Source organism: Macaca fascicularis, chromosome 14 (assembly GCF_037993035.2).
Source record: "Macaca fascicularis isolate 582-1 chromosome 14, T2T-MFA8v1.1".
NCBI lineage: Eukaryota > Metazoa > Chordata > Mammalia > Primates > Cercopithecidae > Macaca > Macaca fascicularis.
In genome coordinates this window covers 55932903-55956320 of record NC_088388.1, presented here as the reverse complement: position 1 = coordinate 55956320, position 23418 = coordinate 55932903, and the positions used below count along the sequence as shown (strand labels likewise).

General features: G+C 39.1%; 1 protein-coding gene across 9 annotated transcripts in view; it reads right to left on the bottom strand.

The window, feature by feature from the left end:
• The window catches only part of SBF2 (SET binding factor 2), a 519142-nt gene that overhangs the window by 93125 nt on the left and 402599 nt on the right, over positions 1 to 23418 (bottom strand). The gene's annotated exons all lie outside the window — the stretch shown is intronic.

Below are 23418 nucleotides of genomic sequence, written 5' to 3'. Positions count from 1 at the left end.
CTGCTTCATATCTATAAGAATGGCTAAATTGAAAAACACTGACATGTGGATGTGGAGCAACTGGAAGTCTCATACACTGCTGGAAAGAATATAAAATGGCAGTACTATGGAAAAAATGTATTTTTGGCTGGGTGTGATGGCTTACGCCTATAATCCCAGCACTTTGGGAGGCTGAGGCAAGTGGATCCCTTGAGATCAGGAGTTCGAGTAAATAATAATAATAATAAATGCTAAGCCAAATAACCTAAAGAAACTGCTGAAGAGTTCAACATAGTTGTGTCTGAAAAGCACATCATAAAAGAAGAACAGGGACCTCTGTTTTTGTAATAAACTGTAATCTTTATATTTCTGAAATGTATGCATATATGCCACAGATCATGAGGTCAGGAGATTGAGACCATCCTGGCTAACACGGTGAAACCCCGTCTCTGCTAAAAATACAAAAAATTAGCCGGGCACGGTGGCACACGCCTGTAGTCCCAGCTAGGCAGGAGGCTGAGGCAGGAGAATCGCTTGAACCCCGGAGGTGGAGGTTGCAGTGAGCCAAGATCGCACCACTGCACTCCAGCCTGGGCGACAGAGTGAGACTCCATCTCAAAACAAAAAAAAAAATTACTAAAAAATGCTCTATGTAGTTCGTCACAAAGGTTTAAAGTGATATGGATTAGTGCAGCGTAAAAATATTGGTTCACAACAACAAGTGTTGGTTATAGTCATTCACCACAGTCTGACAGTGCAAAAGAAACATGGACACAAAGCTGAAAAGATTATGGTGTATAGTGCTAACTTCATTTCAGGGCAGCTCTACCACATGAACACAAGAAGATCCACCAATATGTATTTAGAAAACAGAAGCAGCAGCCAGGGGCTCAAGGGATAGTGGGGGCAGCAGCATAGTTGCACAAGGTCATGGTACAACAGCAGAAAACTCACATAGGCAGTCATAGATAACTGGAAAATAGAAGCAACTGCCTAGGTAGAGGAACAGTGAGCAGTTTTAGGGATCTGCATGGGCAGTGAGGTGGCATATACCTAGAAAGCTGGCTATCATTTAGCTCCAAAGATCTTTCATTTAGTAGGTCAGCACTATATTAGGATTTAAAGAAAAGACAAAGGTAAGTCCCTTGAAAGAGTATGTTTCTTTCCTTGTATGACTGAACTTTAGAGTTTAAATCCTCTCATTATATCCGGATAATGTTATTACTATCTTAGAGACTACTCTAATGACAAAGAGAATCTAGAAGCAAAACACAATTAGGAAGCTCTCATTCTAAGTGATTTTTAACTTGAATTTTTATTGCCAAGTACATAATAGTGAATCTAAGTAAAAACTTATTCCTTATACTATTTTCTACTTACTAGATGAAGGCAGAAATCACAGTACTATTGAATTACAGTTTTATACTACATCTCTTCTTTCCTTAGTTTCTGTCTACTCAACTTTTCCAGAGACCCCTAAAAAAATTATCAGAGATACAAAAAGCAAAGTCTTAAAAAGCATTTCCTATAAACAAGAAAATCAGTATCTTTTAGGGGCTCAATTTTTCAAATTTCACTGACATTTTGACAAAAAAACTTAAGACTCTTGTCAATGACCAAACAAAGACTCAAATTGTAGGTTGCCTCCATGATACAGTCAACCATGGGTGCATTTAAACTGTAACTGTTACTTCAGTGCTTATACTTTCTAACGGTTTTATTTTGATGCTGTGGTCTTCTGAGAATGAGTGACAGCCAGCCAGTGTGATTCACTGAGGTCGTGTCTACACAAAGTGGAGGCTACAAAGCAGTAAATATGGGGTTGGGCCTTGAAGAGGCTCTGACTTACAGAATATTATCGGATGAGTCACCTAAGCTCCTAGCTTAAGTTTATTATTAAAATAACACCTCTTGACTTGCACGTACATCTGCTAAAAGTAGACTAACCAATCAACCTTGATGAGCCAATAGTATAAAAAGTTAAAATATTACATGAAGATAAAGAAGGAGACCAACCTATTACTGGAAGAAAAACTTAGCATTGTAAGCTGATTATAAGAACATTTATTTATTGAGGAGAAATATGCCTCTGTTTCTGAGGAAAACAGCTCTTCAACTTTAATTCTAGACGGTATTTATTTTGGAAAGATTCATTAACACTGAGCCTCTAGAATGACAGACAAGCTGTTTACCTATTGGCCATTTCCCAGGAAGAATTATCTATCAAATCATATAGACTGGGTCAAAGTTATCAAAGTAGTTGCATGGGTAAGCCAATAATTATGCCTAGAATTCTAGAAAATGAGTAAACAGCAGTAATTATCTAGCTAAAAATAACCAAGACGGGTCCAGTGCTAAGAATAAACAGCTATAAAGTTACATTAAACTGTTCTAGGACTGAAGATGGTCTTCAAGCTCCAGAGGATCATTTCTCACTTCTAAGGCTTTTAGGAACACCATAAAATCCACCTTCCTCCTACCCACTAGCTCCTCTATTTACTAATGTGTAGAGGTTTGCTATTTATGTTTCATTTGCATAGTTTGAGGCCTACTTCCTAATACAAAGCAAATGTTACTATAGGCTTGAGGATACCTTTACCCAATTTCCATAACTGAATATGAAAGAAGGCTTTGGGATTAAGTTTCCGTAACAGGGGAGAAAGACCAGTTATGAGGGAAATGAAGTCAAAAGCAGGAGAAAATAACAGGGCCAGAGAAGTGGAAAAAAGAGTGTGGAACAAGGCAGGGGAAGCCATATATCTTCTCTATTTGCCTGGTCAATCCTCCCTGCGAGGTCCAGTTTGGGTACTTGAAATATGCTGAATAAGCTTCCCAATTCATGGAGGGGCTGGGCGGGGAGGGAATTGAAATTCAACTTAGGAAGCCAAAATAGATTTTTCTGCCTATTATCAAAAATTTGCAGAAGGTGCACATCTGCTGGTGTGAGACACAAACGTGAAAGTATGCAGGCACACCCAAACACATAACACTCAAACTTGAATCACTTACTTGTTATTCAGTATAGACTCACTGAGTTAGAACAAACCTCAGAGATTTTTTTTCAGTAATACATGGGAACGCCGAGATAAACAGAAGTAAAGAAACATAACAAAGGTCATACAGCTACATAGAGCAGTGCTGAAGCTAGCATCAGATGTTTTATAAGGTATTAAACAATCTGGTCACATCCTCCCTTTCTCAACTTTCTGAATATTATTCACTTCTATAGGTGTATCCACAGGTGAACGAGCTGAAAGCTCTGTGTACTAAGTGCACTCTTTGCTTTCTCCCTGCCATGATATTGGTCAAGCTGTTTCATCTACTTGGAATCCCTCCTTCCAATCTCTAATGGTTCAAATCCATTCTTCAAGGGCCTATTCAGATGCTACTTCTTTCAAAATGCCCTCCCTGTTTGCTCCCTCTTTATTTACTACATGTTATAAACTGAATGTTTGTGTTTCCCTCAAATTCATATGTTGAAACCCTATCTCCAGTGTGGCCATATTTGTAGTAAGGAAGTAATTAAGGTTATATGAGCTCATAAGGGTGAGGCCCTGATCCAACAGGATTAGTATCCTGAGATAGAGAGCTTGGTCTTGCACACGCTCACGCGTTCTCTCTCTCTCCCTGCCACCCCACATTCTGAAGATGGTCGTGGGCCCCTGTAGTCCCAGCTACTCGGGAGGCTGACACAGGAGAATGGTGTTGAACCCGTGAGGTGGAGCTTGCAGTGAACCGAGATGGCGATACTGCACTCCAGCCTGGGCGACAGGGCAAGACTCTGTCTCAAAAAAAAAAAAAAAAAAAAGAAAGGCCACATGACATAGTGATAAGGCAGCCATCTGTAACCCAGAAAGAAAACCATTCCCGGAAAGTGAATTGGCTGGAACCTTGATCTTGAGAAAATAAATTTCTGTTGTTAAAACACCTACTCGGTGGTATTTCAATATGACAGCCTGAGCAGACTATGACACTATCTTATGTAGAACTTTGTTGTTGTTTTGAGGGGTAGTCTCGCTCTGTCACCCAGGCTGGAGTACAGTGGGGCGATCTCGGCTTACTGCAACCTCAGGCTCCTTGGTTCAAGCAATTCTCCTGCCTCAGCTTCCTAAGTAGCTGGGATTACAGGCGCCCACCACCATCCCCAGCTAAATTTTGTATTTTTAGTAGAGACACGGTTTCACCTTGTTGGCCAGGCTGGTCTCAAACTCCTGACCTCAAGCAATCCACCCACCTCGGCCTCCCAAAGTGCTGGGATTACAGGCGTGAGCCACCATGGCTGGCCTAGAACTTTGTTTATACTTCTTTAACAATTATTTCACTCTATTTTCTATTACATTTAGGACTATTTTTTGCTCTAAAATGTGCCGAAATGCTATGCTACAACCTTTCTTAGGCTTGATACAAGATAAAATAGTAGCCATAATAACAATATAAAGTATTAGTATTTCTACGACAACAAAGATGATCAAAGTAGAGTTTTTAAAAAATAAATAATACTCTACTGTTTTATAAGAAAATATATTATATGAAGTAACTTCCTATGTTGTTCCTATTTTTGTATGCTCATTAAGAGATAATATTTTTAAAATGCCAACAATTAGGTTTTAAAGACTAAACACTAAACCATTAATTAAACCTAAATACTTTTTTTAAAATTATACTTTAAGTTCTAGGGTACATGTGCACAACGTGCAGGTTACATATGTATACATGTGCCATGTTGGTTTGCTGCACCCATCAACTCATCATTTACATTAGGTATTTCTCCTAATGCTATGCCTCCCCCAGCCCTTCACTCCACGACAGGCCCCGGTGTGAGATGTTCCCCTTCCTGTGTCCATGTGTTCTCATTGTTCAACTTCCACTTATGAGTAAGAACACGTGGTGTTTGGTTTCTGTCCTTGTGACAGTTTGCTGAGAATGATGGTTTCCAGCTTCATCCATGTCCCTGCAAAGGACATGAACTCATTCTTTTTTAAGGCTGTATAGTATTCCATGATGTATATGTGCCACATTTTCTTAATCCAATCTATCATTGATGGACATTTGGGTTGATTCCAAGTCTTTTCTATTGTGAATAGTGCCACAATAAACATGTGCGTGCATGTGTCTTTATAGCAGCATGATTTATAATCCTTTGGGTATATACCCAGTAATCGGATGGCTGGGTCAAGTCGTATTTCTAGTTCTAGATCCTTGAGGAATCGCCACACTGTCTTCCACAATGGTTGAACTAGTTTACATTCCCACCAACAGTGTAAAAGCGTTCCTATTTCTCCACATCCTCTTCAGCATCTGTTGTTTCCTGACTTTTTAATGATCACCATTCTAACTGGCGTGAGATGGTATCTCATTGTGGTTTGGATTTGCATTTCTCTGATGACCAGTGATGATGAGCAATTTTTCATGTATCTGTTGGCTGCATAAATGTCTTCTTTTAAGAAGTGTCTGTTCATATCCTTTGCCCACTTTTTGATGGGGTTGTTTTTTTCTTGTAAATTTGTTTGAGTTCTTTGTAGGTTCTGGATATTAGCCCTTTGTCAGATGGGTAGATTACAAAAATGTTCTCCCATTCTGTAGGTTGCCTGTTCACTCTGATGGTGGTTTCTTTTCCTGTGCAGAAGCTTTTTAGTTTAATTAGATCCCATTTGTCTATTTTGGCTTTTGTTGCTGTTGCTTTTGGTGTTTTAGTAATGAAGTCCTTGCCCATGCCTATGGCCTGAATGGTATTGCCTAGGTTTTCTTCTAAGGTTTTTATGAATTAAACCTAAATAATTTTTTACAATCTGTGTACATATAGTCTCTCTCTTAATAGCCTTTGAGGGCAGAGACCATGTCTTGCACATCTTGGCATCAATTCAAATGCTAGGTTAAAGCATCTTAAATATAGGTACTGGCAGTACATACAATGCTTGTTAAATTCCAAAAGGTTAATTACATATTTTCCAGAGGCTTGCTTCTAAGATTATAATTTTAATTCTAATTTTATTAGCTGGAAATGTCACCCAAGAGTATAATAAAACCAGCTAACTCCACAGTCATTCCAGATGGTTCTCTGACTTCTTCCAGGTAATCTCCTGCTATCAATACTGAAACATGCCTGTGACTGAGGGTTAATCCCATGCTTTCATCTCCCCAATACTTAAAACTCCCTCTGAAAGTGACCTCTCTTTATCTTTATGTCTCTCTTAACATGTAAAAATCTATCAGTGACAAAGAGGAACAACTGCAAAGCTGTAGAAATTAAAAACAGACCTTTTGAGTTAGGTACAAAATGTTTGCACTTTGGACATAAAGGGAATTTGCTGAGTTACTGAGTCAAGTATTTATTACAGCAACACATAACTGATTTTCTGCCATAATAATTTCTTCTGTAATTCAGCAGCTCCTCCACAAATCCTCATCAAATCTATGACTTCTCAAAAATGCTAACAACGCTGGCTAATACAAAGGAAACGGTGCCACTGAAGCAAAATTAAACTAGAATAATAATCTGTTCATAAAGTTCTTTTTAGGGATACATAGTTATTAAAATCTTTGCTTTTGTTATTCACGAGTCATGAGTTTTGCATTTTCCATTCTTTTCTCAATTATGTTATTAGGCTGTATCTCACTAAAAGTATTCTAATTCCTATCTTCAGGCTACAGAGTCCTTGCCCTAAATGAAAATATTAGGGTCCACTAAAAACCAACATAATCAAGTATGCCCTGTGACTTCCAACCCCAAAGGTGGAGGATGCTGACATGCATCATCATGGGTTTTGCCATTTGCCACCTGGAGGACCTGGGCTAAGCTTGTTGAGCATAGGGACTGTGTCTGTTTTATTTGTCAATATATATCCAGTGACTGGTGAAGCAGACATTCAATTTATGGTTGAATTCATGTCTTGTCTTTCATTCAACAAATATTCGCTGTGCACTTACTATATGCCAGGCACTATGTTAGGTGCTTTATGTGAATAATGAAAAAAATTCGATCTTTAGTTATCACCATCTTCGAGTAGAAAAATAAAAGTTCAGACAGTTAAACATTTGTTTAATAAAAGTTCAGACAGTTAAACACGCCTGGATGAGGCCAGGCGTGGTGGTTAGTGTCTGTAATCCCAGCACTTTGGGAGGCCAAGGCAGGCGGATCACTTGAGGTCAGGAGCTCAAGACTGGCCTGGCCAAAGTGGCAAAACTCCATCCTCACTAAAAATACAAAAATTGGCTGGGTGTAGTGGTGTGCACCGGTATTTCCAGCTACTCAGGAGGCTGAGGCAGGAGAATCGCTTGAACCTGGGATGCAGAGGTTGCAGTGAGCTGAGATCGTGCCACTGCACTCCAGTCTGGACAACGAGTGAGACTCCGTCTCAAAAAAAAAAAAAAAAAAAAAAAAATCTCAGGATGAGCCAAGATTCAAATCCAGATCTTTCTGGCCCCAGAGTTCAGGCCTTTTCCTTACAACTTTCCACACAACTACAATTCACAATCAGAAGCTAAAAGCTAGAGGTTGTGAAGCTCGCATGCTATTAACTACATCTGGCCGCATATGTGCTTTGTTTTGGCTGTCTAGGATTTTTGAAAAATGAAGTCAACATTTGAAAGTGAAGAGGTTTTACATACAATCTAAATTTCGCACTTCTTTTGAAAAGCCTAAAGATGTGATAGCAATGTTCCTACATCCCTGCGTGGCAACAACTGCTGAAGCTGAGCAGAGGCTGCCCCTTAGATGGGACACGTGCTCTTCATGTGGCCTGCTAACTCATTTGTCTTATTTGTTTGGCCCCTGTAGATTTGGTTTGTAACTGTTGCTACCTCTATGTGGATCTCTCTCTAAGTACCCTCATCAGTACTTGTCTGTTATATTAGCCTACTAAGTGGCCTCTGTTGCTCTAATCTCTCATCTTCCTATCTTCTACAATGCTCTAGTTTATTTCTGCAACAATCACGTCACTGCCCTACTCAAGAGTATTTTGTACTCCTTAGTGACCAGAGAATAATATTAGTCTAAACTCCTTAACATGACATTCTAGACATTCTGTGATTTGATTCCAAATTACTTTTCCTGTCATATTCTCCTTGTCTAATGACTGCATGGATTGCAGCTATCCTAGAAGGGGATGTCTAGCAGCCTGCTACAAAATTCTGCCCTGTCAGCATTTTAATCAATGACTTGGATTACAAGAAATATGACTTTCAAATTTAAGAAGAAGGAAAAGGAAACCTATAATTTATTTCTATCCAGCCTCAGAAATGCATGCCTTAATCCTTTTACTGCCCTCAGAAGACTTTGGCAAGTGCTTAACAAAAAGATCTGGAGTCAATGATGGTTTTAAGATTATATACAAGCCACTCACAGAGATACTAGTGCTCCTTTGCCTTTTTATAGCATAAAAAGGCATTTTTGGATATAGAATCTCATTTCTTCAAGTCCAACAACAAAAATAGCATGACATATAAAATATTTAAATGAACCAAATGAATGATTAAATAAGGTAAGATATGTATTTGGACAGAAAGCTCTTGGCACGGCACTAGTACCTAAGGCTAAATTATCCCCCAATGGTTGTTCCCCCAAACAATCATTTTATTACCTCTCACTAGTCTACGGATTGACTGATGGTTAAGGGAATAGGTTCTGAAATCAGACTAATTCTCAAGGTTATGTTTGTGAAGATTAAGTCCTCACATGTGTGTATGTGAAGTGCTTAGAGTTCCAAAGATGTGTTTAGCACTCTGCTGGGGGCTGGGATGGTGATTCTAAAATGTACTATCACATATGAGGTTCAAAACATGGGGATGAAGCCAGTGAAACCGATAATACAGTTGTTTTAGAAAGAACGAGTAACTTTTAATTGTTACATGCATCTCATCTCTCATAACTACAGAGAGAGTTATGCTGTAAAAATTTAGTTTATTAATTCCAAATAAGGGGATACTGTCCAGATACTTTTCCCCTGCCTTAATCCTTCCAGAGGATTCAAATCTCACTCCTGTTGGACTGATTTCTCATGGTAACACTTTGGCATGGGGCACGCCCAGAGGTCACCTGCAAGGCACTTCCCAGAAGTCATGTCAGCTTCAGTTAGCTCTCTTGGATGGAAAAGAGAACAGATTTTAGCTGTGGCCAAGTAGAGTCTCTACAACTCTCCCCATCCCCCCAATTAAACAAAGTTGATTTTGTGAGGAAAGCAATAAAAGCCTGGGCAACATGGCAAAACCCCATCTCTAAAAAAAAAAAAAAATGATAATAAGAAATAGGCTAGGCATGGTGGTGCACACCTGTAGTCCCAGCTACTCAAGAGGCTGAGGTGGGAGGATCCCTTGAGCCCAGAAGTTTGAGGCTGCAGTGAGCCATGATCATGCCACTGCACTTCAGCCTGGGTGACAGAGTGAGATCTTGTGTTTAAAAAAAGAAAAACAATAAAGCACAAATGTGTCGTTTTTCCACAGCTCTCCTTGTAACACCACAGATCTTTATACAACATAATGAGAAGTTATTAAACATGCAATTTGGAAACCAGTTACTTAGTAAAGAGACAAAAATTCCAGACCAATACAAACGTCACCTTGGCTTAAAAGACAGCAAAAATGCAAGCAGTCGCCAGACAACATTTCAGAAAAAGTATTCTAGGGCTTCCTTGGGTGAAAACAAACCTCTTCAAAATTTTTTAACCTTGAAAACTTTGAATTTTACTTTTGTTGTTTTTAGAAAATTTCCTATAAAATTCACAAGATTAGGATGAAGCCAGTAAAATTTTGATCGTTACCATGAGGAAGAATAATTGTTAATGGTGACACAATATCCTAAATCACAGAAGGTATACAATTGTATAACTTCAGCAGATATCTGTAATATGTAATTTTGTGTTGAACCACTGATTTGCACTTCCATACAGTTCTGTTTTTGTGAAACTTCTAATACAGTGCGTAAACATATCTTCTCTTGCACTAATCAATATTTCTTTTAAGCCATACTTCATTACAAACTTAATAAAGTATTATCTAATTCACATTGCTCTCTTGCCCAAGCATCTAAAATAGCTACCTATTAGCCTGGGCAACGTGGTGAAACCTGTCTCTACCAAAAATTCAAAAATCAGCCAGTTGTGGTGGCATACTCCTATAATTCCAGCTACTAGGGAAGCTGAGGTGGGAGGATTGCTTGAACTCGGGAGGCGGAGCTTGCAGTGAGCCGAGATCATGCCTCTGTACTCCAGTCTGGGCGACAGAGCGAGACTCCGTCTCAAAAAACACAAACAAAAACACACACAAGAAAAAGTTCCCTACTGATCACATATCTGGATTTTATAACCTGGCATCAAAGATCTACATAATAATAGCAATATTAGCTAAGATGTCAATAGCACTTACTATGTACCAGTATTTCTACCATCTATTGCTGTATGGGGGGAAAAAAAACAGCCAAAACTTAGTGGCTTAAGAACAACCACTTTGTTTTTTTATTTTAAATTGATTTTAAAAATTTTATACCCAGGACATAGCAGAGGACTCCAGCTCTGTCCCCGCAAACAGCCATTTTATTACCTCTCACTAGTCTATGGATTGACTGATGGTTAAGGGAACAGGTTCTGAAATCAGACTAACTCTCAAGGTTATGATTGTGAGGATTAAGTCCTCACATGTGTGTATGCGAAGTGCTTAGTGAAGTGCTCAGTATAGCATCTGGTACCTAGGAAGTGTTCAGTCAATGCTAGGTATCATTATTATTATATTTTATGAGTTCTTTTTCCTCAACTCAATGATAATAAATCACAAGTTCCTCAAAGGCAGAGGCTAGATCTTCTATGTTGAGGTTCTTCATTTTGACTGCCAAAGGGTTCTGAACACAAGAGCTGAATAAACACTGTTGATTTGAATCATCAGGTGTGATAAATTAAAAATAAGTATCCCTCATTTTTCATTAAGCTTTTAGAACCCTAAACTTACAGAAACTTACAGACCTAAGTTATTTTTTGCAGGCTAGAATCTCCAAGTACTCTGCCATGCTAGCCTGGAGAGTACTGTCTTTATAACCAGTGTCTACTGGTGAAGTATGTCATTAAGCTGTACTAGATATCATCAGCATTTACATAGAAGTGAATGACAGACTCTTAGGGTTCTGAGATCCTTGAATACTTCTGGAATTTTTAAGACACTGATGGCTTTAGCCTCAAGGATTTTGTTTTCAACTACCCTTTGATGGGGGCTTTCCATCTGTTGTCTTTAAAAGCACTCCAGGGCCGGGCGCAGTGGCTCATGCCTGTAATCCCAGCATTTTGGGAGGGTGAGACAGGTGGATCACAAGGTCAGGAGATCGAGACCACCCTGGCTAACACGGTGAAACCCCGTCTCTACTAAAAATACAAAAATTAGCTGGGCGCGGTGGCGGGCGCCTGTAGTCCCAGCTACACAGGAGGCTGAGCTTGCAGTGAGTGGAGACCACACCACTGCACTCCAGCCTGGGCGACAAAGCGAGACTCCATCTCAAAAAAAAAAAAAAAAAAAAAGGCACTCCAAGTGATTCTAATGTGCAGCAGAGTTAAGAGTCACGGGTCCAGGTCAAAGGATTAGAGCCCATATTGAGCAATAACGGATCTGAAATCAGGACACCTGGGCTCTTGTATTGAATATTAGATCATCAGTTCAATTTGAGAAACTGTTTTTGTGAAATGCTCTATGCTAGATGAAGAACGAGGAGCCAACATGAAGAAGAGGAGCCAATAATCCGGACCTTTAGTTTTTGAGTCTGATCATTTAGAGATGGGAGGGGGTTTCCTACTTTAAAAAAATGTGGTTTCAGCTTTTAAAAATGAAATCTTACATATAAGTTCAATATAAGTAAAAGAAACAAAAGGAGGCCAGGCGCGGTGGCTCAAGCCTGTAATCCCAGCACTTTGGGAGGCCAAGACGGGCGGATCACAAGGTCAGGAGATCGAGACCATCCTGGCTAACACGGTGAAACCCCGTCTCTACTAAAAAATACAAAAAAAAACTAGCCGGGAGTGGTGGCGGGCACCTGTAGTCCCAGCTACTCGGGAGGCTGAGGCAGGAGAATGGCGTAAACCCGGGAGGCGGAGCTTGCAGTGAGCCAAGATCCGACCACTGTACTCCAGCCTGGGTGACAGCGCGAGACTCCGTCTCAGAAAAACAAAAAAAACAAAAAAAACAAAAGGAAAGTAGGTTGGCATTAGGAATTCCTACTATACTGTATTAGCTCCTCCCCCTGCTTTTCTCAACTGGAAGATGACTAACTGCATTTTCCTCCTATAGTTTTGGTGGTGTACTTTCTCCTTATCCTAAGGTTGCAAATTTCAGTTTTCCTGGAGCACAACGGAAGAGAAGTCAAGCATTTGCCACAGAGCTGTGGGTGCATAAAATACTCATGCTGAATGGAACCTTGGCTCAGAAGAGTCCCTATCTGCTCATCTTATGGGAGGCACTGTAGTTTGTGCCATTTCTGACTTTCTGCTTAGACTCTCCCCTGTGTTTTCTGGGCTAAATTAGCCACTCTTCTCCAATTGTTCCAAGTAATAGTCTGGGAAAGGAAAACCTAACAAAATAACTTAAATATTCAATCATGTAAACACATTCTCAACATTTCATGAAACAATCTAAGGCAGTAAATTCATAAACCAAAGAAAGTTTTTTGGGACCTAGATATTCAAATAGTGTAATTATGGTCTGGCGTGGTGGCTCACGCCTGTAATCCCAGCACTTTGGGAGGCTGAGGTGGACGGATCACTTGAGGTCAGGAGTTTGAGACTAGCCTGGCCAACATGGTAAAACCCCATCTCTACTAAAAATACAAAAATTAGCTGGGTGTGGTGGTAGGTGCCTGTAATCCCAGCTACTCAGGAAGCTGAGGCAGGAGAATCACTTGAACCCGGGAGATGGAGGTTGCAGTGAGCTGAGATTGCGCCACTGCACTCTGGCCTGGGAGATAGAGACTTTGCCTCCAAAAAAAAAAAAAAAAAAAAACCCACACAAAAAATACCAGAGTAATTACTTCCCATTACTGAACATGATGCCAATACTCTTGAGTGGCTCATGATGAACTTTTCGTTGTATTATTTGAACATTTTAAAATATTATTGAAAATTTAACTCTATACTGTCTAATATTTTCTTCCAACCCTCATGTTGCCCACGAATAAAACTCTTTCAAGTCTAGGTCTGTATACTTCACAATCATTTTTTCTTCAAGTTTTATAAGACATAAGACAGTGGGTAGAAACAGTAGATATCTTACTGGTTCTGAGAAAAATCACAGTAGACATTAAAGCTTGCTACTTCCTTTTTCAATTTAGTGGGGACAGACACTTTGTATTATATTCTATACATGGTGATAGCAAAGTAAGAAGAGGTATACTTCTGGAAGAAATCCATTTTTTCTGGAAGATGAAAAATTTCAATAAAAAATTTCATGTTTTTATTATTTATTCTGTTGTAAAAATTTTACTTTTAAATGTGTATGTCAGGAATTATTTGATGGTTCTGGAATCCTCCTGTAATAGGGTCCAGGATGATTGGTGAACTAAGGCCAAGGCAGAATCAGAATTGAAACAGACTCACACAGGACAACCTCCGTAGCCTTGCCCCCAATCTTCCACAGCATGACTTTCTAGGAGATGGGATGCCTCCTCCCTTCAGTGCGACCTTCGCCTTCACCTCCTACTGTCTCAGAATTAGAAGAGAGGGCATTGTTCCTTTTGTCAAACACGTGCTGCCTTTATCTGTTTGTGGGAAGTGTTACGATCTTCTAAAACAGAAAACGTAGTTTGAGGGGCCAACAGGAATAATCAAATACCATGCTACTGTAGAATAAATTAGAGCCTGGCTCAGTCATAATTATGTTTCCTTTCTCACTGTTTTCTTGCAAAATAAATGATCAGTTGATTTTTAATGGCACTACATAACCTACTAAAGACTGCTCAAATTAGCAACTTTCTTTTAACTTCTATTCCAAAATAGGAATTCTGCAACTTCACCTGATCTTCACATGATTCTCTTGTGCTGTCTCATTCTTTAGCTTTTCTTCACTTTGTTATTCCATAGATTTTTCTTCCATGTTTCTGACCTCTATTCTTTTTTCTTTTATCTTCTTCCAACAGAATTTGGTAATCATCTCTCTGTAGAAGTCTCTTGAATTTATATTTTTAGCTGGACCTATCTTTCAAGTTAAAATTTCAAGTTAAAATTCTGCAATTTTCCGTGTTTCTGGACAGATCCACATAGAAGTCCAAGCTACGGGTAGCCTGTTTTATTATTAATAATTAATTAGGAAATCTTTAAAAAGTGGATTTCTGCCTTTTTTTTTTTTTTGAGACGGAGTCTCACTCTGGAGTGCAGTGGCACCATCCTGTTCCTTCTGCCTCCATTTCCAGTCACAATTCCCAGTAAGTGATTCAAGTGTTTGTTTTTTTTTTTTTTTTTTTTGCCTGTAATATTTATGTCATCTCATACTTCACTCACTGTTTATCTCATTCCCACCTGCAAGACAAATGCTCATTTACCATTCATGGGCATATATGTCACAATTTTTGGGGAGTGTTCCTTGGGTCACCAGGAACTAATGTATTCTTACAATACTTAGATTATATCTGTTTTAGAATACATATGCTATAATTTGTTTTACTAATCTATCTTCTCTGTACATGCGTGTGTTTAAGGGTGGAGATTTTGACTTGTTGGACTTTGTAGTCCTAATACTCAGGACGTGGTAGTATAGGACTTCAATGTCTCTGAACTGAACGGTACTATATTTCTTTTGGAGTAGAGAAACAGTCTTAGTAGGCTGCCTCATTCTTCTGAAGAATGAACAAAAGGGTTCAAACCTTTTTTCATCATATAAAAAAAAACTGTCCATCACATGAAAAAAGTTAATCATCACACAAAAAAAGTTGACAAGTTCAGAAAAATATTTCATAAATTAAAAATTAATAAATATTATAAAAATAAATTTAATAAGATTAAAAATACTGTTTATTCACTGGAAAACACAATTTAATTGTTGTAGAGCTTCTGAGTAAATTGCCCCAATTTCCTTCTATCACTAGTTTAAATAGTACATATAAACTAATCTTAATAAAGAACATTAGTTCTAAACTAATTATAATAATTCACAGTTTCTCAGAAGCAGAAGTTTTCCAGCAGCAGTAGGATAGAGTGACAGTCTTTCACAACTAGAAAGGAAAAGTGGGAGAAGCAAGGAGAGGTTGTGCTGAAAGGGAAGAGGAGGAGGAGGAATGCTAAACTGTCTTAAAGAACAAGAAGAAAATGAAGGGAGGAAATAAAAGCAATACACTAATTATCTGACCATTCTAAAATTCTGCTGTGCTGGAAAGATGTGCTGTAATAAACACATTCACATCTTTTCCAGGCCAAATTTGGATTCAGCCAGCACTGATACTTGTCTTCACTCGCAAACATTTTTCTGCTAATTTGTTTTTAAGTTTAATATTTGGTTTACAGCAGAAAAAAAGATGAAAAAAGACCCTTCATCACCCACTCACTCCCCCATCTTTTTTTTTTTTTGAGACGGAGTCTCGCTCTGTCGCCAAGGCTGGAGTGCAGTGGCCGGATCTCGGCTCACTGCAAGCTCTGCCTCCCGGGTTCCTGCCATTCTCCTGCCTCAGCCTCCCGAGTAGCTGGGACTACAGGCGCCCGCCACCTCGCCCGGCTAGTTTTTTGTATTTTTTAGTAGAGAAGGGGTTTCACCGTGTTAGCCAGGATGGTCTTGATCTCCTGACCTCGTGATCCGCCTGTCTCGGCCTCCCAAAGTGCTGGGATTACAGGCTTGAGCCACCGCGCCCGGCCCCATCTTTTTTTTTTTTGGGCAAAAATATAATCCCTTGAGACCTATTGTAGGAAATGCAATGTATCCAGATCATGAAGTCTGAAAAAAAAACAAAATTCTTTTCCTATTTTGTAAATTTTTAAGAACCTATCATTTACCAATTAAAAGTGATGACTTATGAAATATCTATTTTTTATATTTCTATAAGATTTTTCTTCTAGCCACAATATCAATACTATGGAAAATGGGCATATTTGTATTCCATCAGAATTACCTACAAACTCTCATATCTATAGTAGGACAATCAGAATCCATATTAATTACTAAGGCAAAACCAGTATTCAAGGAACTTCTGAATTATCAGTGAAATACAAAAGTGTATTTAGTGTAATTTTGAAAACTATGTTTCCTATTAGAAATATGTGAAAATGGCCAGGCATGGTGGCTCATGCCTATAATCCCAACACTTTGGGAAGCCAAGCGGGAGGATCACTTGAGCCCAGGAGTTTGAGACCAGCCTGGGCAACAGAGTGAGATGTCATCTCTACAAAACAAGAAAATTTTAAAAAATTAGCTGTGTGTGGTGATGCATGCTTGCAGTCCTGCTACTGAGGAGGCTGAGGTGGGAGGATTGCCTAAGCCCAGGAGATGGAGGTTGCAATCAGCCAAGATGCCATCATTGTACTCCAGCTTGGGTGACAGAGCTAAAAACCCGTCTCAAAAAAAAAAAAAAAAAAAAAAAAGAGAGAAATATATGAATATTTGAAACTTATAAATAATACTATGTAACAATTAATTAAACCATAACATCTTGACTTTGCCCCCTCTAAGCCAAAACTTAATGAAGTATCCTTGCTGGTTATATGTGTGAAAATGGCTGAAGAAATTAGAGAGTAGGAGTGATGCCAACTCAATATCTCTAAGCAAAAATATTTTTTAAAAGTTTCTAGAGGTATGCTTCATAAATTGTAACTCATTTGAAGAACTCTATTATAGTTAAAGAACATGAGGTTTGAAATCAAACAGAATTGAGTGAGTCCTGATCTGACATTTACTAGCTAGGTAGTATAGATTCTTTCCAAGCCACATTTCCTTCACCTTAAAATGGAATAAAATTTCATTGGGTTAGATTAGGTACTGCAAGTCAAACATAGCATCTTGTATGCAGTAAAAGTTCAGTAAATATTAGCTCTCTTTATTATTCCTATCATCTTCCTCTGGACTGCCATTCTTTACCGTGTTCTGTTAGGTAAATGGACTTACACAAGAAACACCAGGCTGTGACATGAAAAACACAGATTTTACTTTACTCATGTTAGGGAGTATCGGCTGGGGGAAGAATTAGTGCTAGAGTCTGATGGTGGCAGGAAAGTCACCACTTAGCTAGCTCAGGAAATGCTGTGACTCTCTATACTTTAACGACACTAACTGATTAGGTCAGTTAGATTTACACAAATGACACAAGTGACTTTTCTAACTGCTTCTCTGGTTAGGTAAGTTAGATTCATACAAATGACACAGATTACTTTTTCCAGGTAGACTTTCCTATTACCCTACCCTGAATTTACTTGCCATCGGCTTTCATATTTTGAAATGGAAATAACAACTAGGTCTAAAAATTTTATTTACAGCCAGAAAAACTAGTGGGTCTTTATGTAGAATGTATAAGCCAAAGCTAAAATTCAGCAATCAAGAAATTAAATAACTATAAAATCAGGTAGAAATGTAAATTTATATTTCTTTAGACTGAGGAGTGATGTTGTACATCTCACATTTTTTCCTAATATATTTATAAGATAATTAGTTTAATTATATATTATATACTGAATTAGACACATTTTGAAATAATACAGGTTACCTAAACCCTCCAGGTGTGGAAAATTCTTAATAATTAGCAGTCTTAAAGAAATCTTCTAACGACATGGGTGAACCTCAAAACCATCATGCTCAGTGAGAGAAGCAACACACAAAAGAACATACATTGTATAATTCCCTTTAAATAAAATGCCTAGAAAAGACAAATTTATAGAGACAGAAAGCAGATTAGTGGTTGCATGGGGATGGGGAGTGACTGTGAATGGGCATAAGGTTTCTTTTTGGGGTGACAGAAATGTTCTATCTATCTATTTATTTATTTCCATTTTTTATTTTTGAGACAGTCTCACTTTGTCGCCCAGGCTGGAGTGCAATGGCATAATCTTGGCTCACTGCAAACTCCGCCTCCCAGGTTCAATTGATTCTTCTGCCTCGGCCTCCCAAGCAGCTGGGATTACAGGAACGTGCCACCACACCCAGCTAATTTTTGTATTTTCAGTAGAGACAGGGGTTTCACCATGTTGGCCAGGCTGGACTTAAACTCCTGACCTCAGGTGATCCAACTGCCTCGGCATCCCAAAGTGCTGGGATTACAGTCATGAATCATCACTCCTGGCCTATTTATTTATTTATTTACTTACTTATTTTTGTTTTTGAGAAATGTTCTAAAATTAGACTGTGGTGATGGTTTTACCACTCTGTAAAACACTAAAATTACTAAAATACATACTTAAAATGGGTGAATTTTATGATATATAAATTATACTTCAACAATCTTCTTCAAACAAGTAAGTCTTTTTAATGGCTAGATACTAGAAAATAATTTTTTACATGTTGGAGAATTTTGAAGAAAAAATATGTTTCTCCTGAGACTGAGTGTCTGAATAATGCTCTTATTCTGAAGACCTAACTCAGTCAATAAAACTTCCTCAAATGCCAACTACATGTGGGGATCTTTAGAATCTGGAAAGGCTTCATGTCAGGATGATTGCATTTAAGGTGAATAGGGTATTTATTTTTCCTCCCAGGGTAAACATAGGCTATAATGGGTACCAAAGGAGAAAGTGTTAGCTCTCCTGGGAGTCATTTTGAGTATCAATAACAGATGTGCCTCAAAGAAGTAATGGGAGGGCTTTGCCATATTTTGACAGATTCCAGGAAACCCTCCGGAATACCCTGGTTATTAAGAACTACAGCAGGGTGACCCTGAGGTGCATGGTTCACTGCAGAGAAGGCATTAAGTTAAAGGTGGCAGCCGGGTATGTGGCTCATGCCTGTAATCCCGGCACTTTGGGAGGTTGAGACAGGTGGATCACCTGAGGTCAAAAGTTCAAGACCAGCCTGGCCAACATGGTGAAACCCCATCTCTACAGTAAAAATACAAAAATAAGCCAGGCATGGTGATGGGCACGTGTAATCCCAGCTACTCGGGAGGCTGAGGTGGGAGAATCGCTTGAATCCAGGAGGCAGAGGTTGCAGTGAGCCGAGATTGCGCCATTGCACTCCATCCTGGGCGAAAAGAGCGAAACTCTGTCTCAAAAAAGAAAAAAAAAAAGTTAAACGGTGGCTTGTGGTAAAGGGGCCATGACTTTCACTGTTGCTCACTGTTATTGTTGGGAAGGAATAATACAAAAGTATTCTATTGTGGTTCTATTTCTGCTCTATTGGGTTTTACTTTATTATTTCCCTTCTAAAAAAGTAACCTTTAGATATGAACCCCTGCTTTACATATTCTCCGTATACACTCTGGCTCTGAATTTAATAAACATAATCTTTAAATGAAAAGGGCATAAGTAAATCAATGAGTAGCTCAATGTTATTATTCATCAACTTTGAAATGATTCCTCTACTGTCAACAGCTGACCAATGGATATGAAAGGCCATTAGTATGTGTCCTGAGGGTAAGGATTATGTGTTACTACTAATCTGTGATTACTCTGAAACAGACATAAGCACAGGGCTTGCCATATCTAATAAACTGAAATCAAAACTGAAAGTACCATATAAACAACAAACATAAGTATAAAAGATTACATTATTTTTCACAGTAAAAGTAATCCTGAGAATTTAAACCTGGCTGTTAAGGTACCACCTTCAAAGAAGGCTTCCATAAGAGTTAGTGAATCACATGTAACTTAGTAAAAGAGGAAAGAAGGAAGAAGGAACTGTAGGCTTACAATCTAGGGGACAAAGTAATTTGTGGTGGCTGTTGCATGACAAATTCCAAAGGATCTAAGACAGGAAATGTTACAAGTGGGAAATCTTGAACACTTTGACACTAAATAAAACTCTAAAAGATAAACATAACCTTTCATCTGGGCTAATGAAATATTCTGCTCATATGAGATTAGTAGGTACATATATGCCATCTTTTCATTAAAAATATAAACGGAGTAATTAAAAATAATTAGGTATATGTGCTATTATGAGAGGATGACCAAGACGTACTACTAAGTGAAAAAATCAAGGTGTGAAAATAGTGTAAATGGTTTCTTTTTGTTAAAAAGATACTTTTTAAAAAAATTATTTTTTATTTTTATTTTGAGACATAGTCTCGCTTTGTCACCCAGGCTGGAGTGCAGTGGCATGATCTCGGCTCACTGAAGCCTCTGCCTCCTGAGTTCAAGTGGTTCTCCTGCCTCAGCCTCCCGAGTAGCTGGGATTACAGGTGCACTCCACCATGGTTGGCTAATTTTTGTATTTTTAGTAGAGATGCGGTTTCACCATGTTGGCCAGGCTGGTCTCGAACTCCTGACTTCAAATGATCCACCACCAAAAAAAAGAAAATTTTAATCTGCATATGCTGGCAGTAATGCATGACTCTTCCCTGGCCCCTCACCCCCACTCCCACTCCTTTTCGCCAGGAAGGAAACCAATGGTTCAGAGGAAATGGGATGAAGGTGGAAAAGGGAACTTTTACTTTGCATTTTGTTCCTTTCTGTACTATCTGGAATATATATATATGAATTTCTTTTCTTTTTTTTTTTTTAAGATGGAGTTTTGCTCTTGTTGCCCAGGCTGGAGTGCAATGGTGTGATCTTGGTTCATGGCAACCTCCACCTCCGAGGTTCAAGTGATTCTCCTGCTGCAGTCTCTCAAATAGCTGGGATTACAGGCATGCGCCACCATGCGCCGCTAATTTTGTATTTAGTTTCTCCATGTTGGTCAGGCTGGTCTTGGACTCTCGATCTCAGGTGATCCGCCCGCCTCGGCCTCCCAAAGTGTTGGGATTATAGGCGTGAGCCACCGTACCTGGCCCGTGTATATATATATATATATATATATATACACACACACACACACACACATAACTTTTACTTAAGATAATGTCCATCTGGTTGGTGGCATTGCGGATCAGTTTGATTTTTAAAAATTATCTGCAGTATTAGACTATTAATATAAGTTCCTAGGGACCATGTCAATGTTTGATTAATGTTGCTGCCCATGATGTTGCCTGTCATAGTAGCTTTTTATATTGAGATACCCAATAAACTTTTGTTCCATTGAAAAAAATTAATAATGTTATTTAAAATATTTTAAATATTTTTAAATATTTGTTTATTTAAATATTTTAAATATTTTAAATATTTAAATAAACAAGACAAGCAGCTGAGTCCATTCTCTGAAGCAATGCTAGCAAGACCCAGGAGTTTATACTGGCTGGACAGTATAAGGATGGCTAATTTGCAATTTGTGCCCAGGATAATGCAATTTATATCTACTTCCTTAATCAACAAATCTAATATGCACTAGAAATAATTTTCCAAAAGGTACAGATTTAGAAAATATCCGAGAATCAGTGTGATCTACCTTACCTAACCCCTCTGTAATCAATGCAGTACTTCTTTCTTCCAAACTTATCCTTCTCTGTCTTGCTTTGTGATACTGGAACTGGCCCTTATAAACATTTCTCCTTTGCCAAAATGCAGAATATTAAGCTTTGCCAGTAAAGATGCTGAAGGAACACTGCAGTAGGAAGTGGATTCTCTTCCTAGTTCTGGTGTACTTTCTCCTTCTTGCTACTGTGGTAGGCACCTACTGGTGGTGTGTGGGACTACAGTGGCAGTGCTCACTATCTATACAGTTTCAGGGGTACCCCAGGTGGTAGCTTCCTATCAAGTTTCACTGGCACCCTAGAAGTTTCAGGGCCATCCTAATGGGTGGCTTCCTAGCAAGTCTTGCCAGCACTCCAGCAGGCAGTTTACTGCTTGCCAGTTCTGGTCTGTTGAAATTTTATGCCATCCAGTGGCAACAACACCTCTCCAACATGATCTGAATCAGCCTAGATCTGGGGAGGGGCTTTCTTCCAAGTCTGCTTCTTTGTTGGGTACTATGCCTGAGCTCTAGAGGCAGTAGTTGCTCCCTATATTCTATTCCTGTACTCTTAAGAATTCTCTTTACCTCTTAGTACTTAATCCCCTATTACTACTTAATAACTCCCTATATTAAAATTTCTGGTCAGGTGTGGTGGCTCACCCCTGTAATCCCAGCACTTTGGGAGGCCAAGGTGGGCAGATAGCTCGAATTTAGGAATTTGAGACCAGACTGGGCAACAAGGTGAAACTGTCTCTACGAAAAATTACAAAAATCTGCTAGACGCGGTGGCTCACACTTGTAATCCCAGCACTTTGGGAGGCCAAGACAAGAGGATCATGAAGTCAAGAGATCAAGACCATCCTGGCCAACATGGTGAAACCCCGTCTCTACTAAAAATACAAAAATTAGCTGGGTGTGGTGGCACGCACCTGCAATCCCACCTACTCAGGAGGCTGAGGGAGGAGAATTGCTTGAACCTGCGAGGTGGAGGTTGCAGTGAGCTCAGATCGCACCACTGCACTCCAGCCTGGGTGACAGAGCAAGACTCCATCTCAAAAAATAAAACCAAAAAAAAAAAAAGATTAGCTGGGTGTGGTGGCGTGTGCCTGTAGTTTCAGCTACTTGGGAGGCTGAGACGGGAGGATCACTTGAGCCCAGGAGGCAGAGGTTGTAGGGAGCTAAGATTGTGCCACTGCACTACAGCCTGGGCAACAGAGTGAAACCCTGTCTCAAAAAAATAAAAATAGGCTGGGCACGGTGGCTCATGCCTGCAATCCCACCACTTTGGGAGGCCGAGATGGGTGGATCACCTGAGGTCAGGAGTTCGAGACCCACCTGACCAACATGGTGAAACCTCATTTCTACTAAAAATACAAAAAATCAGCCAAGTGTGGTGGTGTATGCCTATAATCTCAGCCACTTGGGCAGCTGAGGAGAACCGCTTGAACATGGGAGGAGGAGGCTGCAGTGAGCTGAGATTGCGCCATTGCACTCTAGCCTGGGCAACAAGAGCTAAAACTCCATATCAATAAATTAATAATAAAAATAAAAATAAAAATAAAATAAAATTTCTCTGTTCAAATTACTGGTGTGGTTTCTGCTTCCTGATTGGACCTTGACTGATTCATCCCTAAACCAAAACAATCCAAAACAAACTCATCCAACAACAAACCATGCCAACCACAAAAAATCAAATCCAAGCCCACCACTAAAACATTAAGTATGTATGATTACTCTGCTAACAGAGAGAAACAGTATGGCAGTTACCAAACTTGTTACCTTATTGCTTCTTGAAGCTGACTGTGCATGTGGCTGAATAGTAAGTGAGCTGCTACCACAGAATTACTGTGCATTATTGCATATTTCAAAAGGACGTATTAAATGCATTGTTCCAAGTGTGGGTGGTTATCTAATGCTTTACAAGTCTTTCACGGGAAAAGAAATTTGCTGATTTTTGTCTGCCATAAGAATTAATCTATTTATGAAAAAGCATAGATATAACTGTAATAAGTGACAGAATTTTAA